Here is a 3500-nt window from a genome sequence, read left to right on the forward strand (position 1 = left end):
TTAATCCACAAGCTCCCCGAGGATTAAATTCTCGTTCTATTTGTCCTGTGTTTAATACTCATTGTTTTGCTAGCTACAAAAATAAAAGTTCAAGGTACTGTGACGCTAAATAATTTACATAGACAATTGCTTGCCGGCTAAGGCTGTCTAACGCATTCCTAGGAAACGCTCAGGTTATGGCTTCTGTCATGGAATGTTGCTCTGCTTTCGCAGATTCATGTCGACCAAAAACATAGCTGAGTTCTCGTATCAGCATCATCAACTCTCAGAAATCAGTCTGTGTTTTTAGATTAGGACGTGGCTTTCATTTTTTGTGCGACACCGAGAGTAGCCGTCGACAGCCAATGAGCATTCGCTCTGGGAACAAAGGGTAGTAAAAGGCGGCGGGGGCTATCCCGGAAACGCGGCGGGAACCGGGGTCTCGGCTCCGGGCGGAGGAGGTCGCGCAAGCTGCGCCGCGTTGTCATGGGGACGGCGCGTGCGCCTGCGCCTGCGCGGCGGAAGGCGGGGGCAGCGATGACGCGCAGGGCGGGCCGGGAGGTTCGCTAGTCGGTGCCGGAGCGAGCGGGAGAGCGAGCGGCCTGAGCAGCGTTGTCCTCGGTGCAGGTGAGCGACCGCGCGGGCCCTGAACCCCGGGCCCCGGCAGGTCCTGGAAGCTGCTCGGGGCACCGCCCGGCCTCCCACCTGCCCTCGGCCGTCCTGGGTCGCGTCCTCGGCGGCGTCAGGACGGCCCCGGGCGGGACCGACCGGAGGCGACAACGGTTAGCAGCTGAGCGGCGGCTTTCGGAGGGGGCGGGGAGGGACGGGGCTTGGAGCGGGTGTGTGCACAGGAACTGTCCCCTGGAGGTCTGGTGACTCAGCTCTCCTTTGAGGATTTCCTTCTAATACTGGGCGGAGGGAGGCTGTGGACGTGGAAAGTTTCCAGTTCCCGAAGTGCAGTTATGGAGCCGTGGAGTGTGTGGGATCCTCTGTTGTGTTCGTCCCGGCTTCAGACACATAGCGGTGTTTTTTTTTTTTTTCCCCTTAGGTAAATTACTTAGAAAGTGTAGGGTTTGATTCTTAACATGCACGCATTACACCAAGAACAATGTTTAAAAACGAAAGTTACCTTAAAATAGCTGCTGGCCTGGTAAATGGCCATGCTTCTGAAATGTAAAGGTGATAAACAGATTTGTACGTTCATTTTCTCGTTTTAAGGCTGAGGACAGACTGAAAACGTTTCTTTCAATCCTGTTAACAGCTTAGTTCCTTGAACTTCTATGTTTTACTTACGTGGTACTTAGCATTGCTGACCCAATGGTGTCTGCCAGGAAATAAGGAAGTGGAATGATTAAAGGTTTCGGTAAACAATCGCTCCATTATAACTGAAGTTATTTAACTTTGGAGGCAGGTTTTAGCTGTTTGCTGAAACCATTAAAGAGGATTTAAAACTCCTGAACAAGAAGGGACTGATGAACAATCAAATGCACGTTTTAATTAAGCAGTCCCTTAAAATAGGCATGACACCGTTTTCCTAGTGTTCTTCCCAGACCTGATGATAATTGCTCATTAACTAGGAAGCATGGCCTTGTCTTTTAACCATTGCGAAGATTTCAACTATATCTCTGTTGTAGCACAGCATTGCTTTCGGGTTTTTCTGCTCTTGGGTCACCAAAGCACAGATTCCAGATCTCAACTATAGATAGGTTCTGTCAATACTGTTGGCTAATTTTTTTTGTTTGTTTGTTTCCCTGGTCAAATATAGTATCTTTATTAACTTGAGTGGTTTCAAATGAATGAGAGAGAGTATCCATTTCTGTTCCTTGCTAAAAGAGAATTTTTTGTTTAGGTTTATAAGCACTAATAGAATAATCGTTGGCGTGGATTTTGAAAAGTGCCTACATTACTCGTTCCTTCTTGTCATCTTTCTTATGTGTTTGTCCCGGTTGGCCTCTACAGAAGATGCACAGTCAATCTGGAATACAGATAAAACTGGGAAGGAAAACTGTAACACCCCCTTAGTGTGATGGGCTGGGAGGGCGATCTAACACTGCAAGACCAAGTTTCTCCTGTGAAAGAAAACCATAACACCCCTTTAGTGAGATGGGGCGGGGGGGGCGTACGACCTAACACTGCAGGACTGAGTCTTTCCTGCCCCGTGGAGAATCTCGTTTCTCCTGCTCAATAGAAATATCATCTACAATGTCACAGCATATGTGATCAGGGCTTTCACTCTGAGCCTGGAATACATCAGCCGGTCTTACGTCATCACCTTTCTCCTCTAGTTCTCCTCTCTGGAACTGTGGCTGAAAGATGAAAACTCTAGATTTTTTATTACACTCAGTAACAACGACAACAGCAAACTAGTTTTCCCAAAATATCACTTCCCTCGTTTGAGTGGTGAGTGGGTCAAAAAGGCCCAAGGAAACAGCACTGTATTGCTCTGGGAGTGTTGAGGGACAGAGAGGAGGGTCTTAGCAATCTAGAACTTACGTCACCACTCACTAATGTTTCCAAATGATGCTGAAAGCAAACAGAAACCCCAAGATGCCTGGAGGAATGGTAGGATTGCTCAGACCAACAGTGCGGTGGTGAAATGGAGCATTACTCTCAGCCCTTCCCAAAGTAACTGACCTTTCTAAAAGGCACCAGGCCTACGGCTAACATTATTGTAGTCCTTTTTGCTGTTGTCTTTATGTTTTGGAGAGATTCTGGTGTTACCCAAATCATCAGAGAAAAGTATTCGCAACAGAGGATATTTTCTAAAGCCTCCCTTGCATTGGGTTCAGGACTTTCGTAAGACATAACTAGTATTCCAGTCTCAGCCAGTTCGGGATAGGCCAAACCTGCTTGAGGGGCTGCTTGTTGAAAGCCTTGGTTCCTTGGCTTGGTTCAGCTGCTCTGAAGGCTTCGGTAACTCCGCAGGTGGAGAGGACTTTGGGTACTGATTGACTCGGGGAGCCTTCAGGAGCCGTCACTCCTGGATGGGAGACCTGGAAGCAGAGTTCTGTGGCGTAGTCGGCATGTGATGGTTTAATAGGAATTGTAAAGGATTAAAACCAGAGCATGCCACTGCTGTAATCTTTTCAGAATTCTCTTTATTCACATTGGTCATTGTGAAATTCCAGTCTAGAGTAGTTTAACGGATCTGCAGGAAGAGCTCAATCCTTTGGACACTTGGAATCAGATCAGAGACTCAGCCCCTGTGACTAGGGGTGGAGGAAAGTGTAAGAAACCCGGGAACGGCTTCTGGCAAACTGTTCTGTATCCTGGAATCTGACTGCCAGATTCAGTCTCTCTTTAGGGGATATGGTACAGGTCGCATAGGTAGAATATTAATTGGCCTTGCTGTGGAAATAGTAATTAAATGACTCACTTCTTGCTTGAAAGGGATCGATTTGTTCTTCTAGTTGTGGTATGGAAGATAAATGCCTGATTTCATCCCCCAGTAATGAGTAACACTTAGCTTGAGTGATTTTTCTTTTTTTTTTTTTTGGTTTTGGTTTTTTGAGACAGGGTTT

At 47.1% G+C, this 3500-nt stretch overlaps 1 protein-coding gene across 2 annotated transcripts in view; it reads left to right on the forward strand.

Moving 5' to 3' along the window:
- The first annotated feature begins 507 nt into the window (after window positions 1-507).
- The window catches only part of Sdcbp (syndecan binding protein), a 25814-nt gene continuing 22821 nt past the window's right edge, over window positions 508-3500 (forward strand). For both annotated transcript variants that reach the window (XM_005362287.2, XM_005362288.2), the window contains exon 1: window positions 508-606. The gene's annotated coding sequence lies outside the window, so the exon portion shown is untranslated. The remainder of the gene's footprint in view (window positions 607-3500) is intronic.

This window comes from Microtus ochrogaster, linkage group LG5, assembly GCF_000317375.1.
Source record: "Microtus ochrogaster isolate Prairie Vole_2 linkage group LG5, MicOch1.0, whole genome shotgun sequence".
In the NCBI taxonomy this organism is placed as follows: domain Eukaryota; kingdom Metazoa; phylum Chordata; class Mammalia; order Rodentia; family Cricetidae; genus Microtus; species Microtus ochrogaster.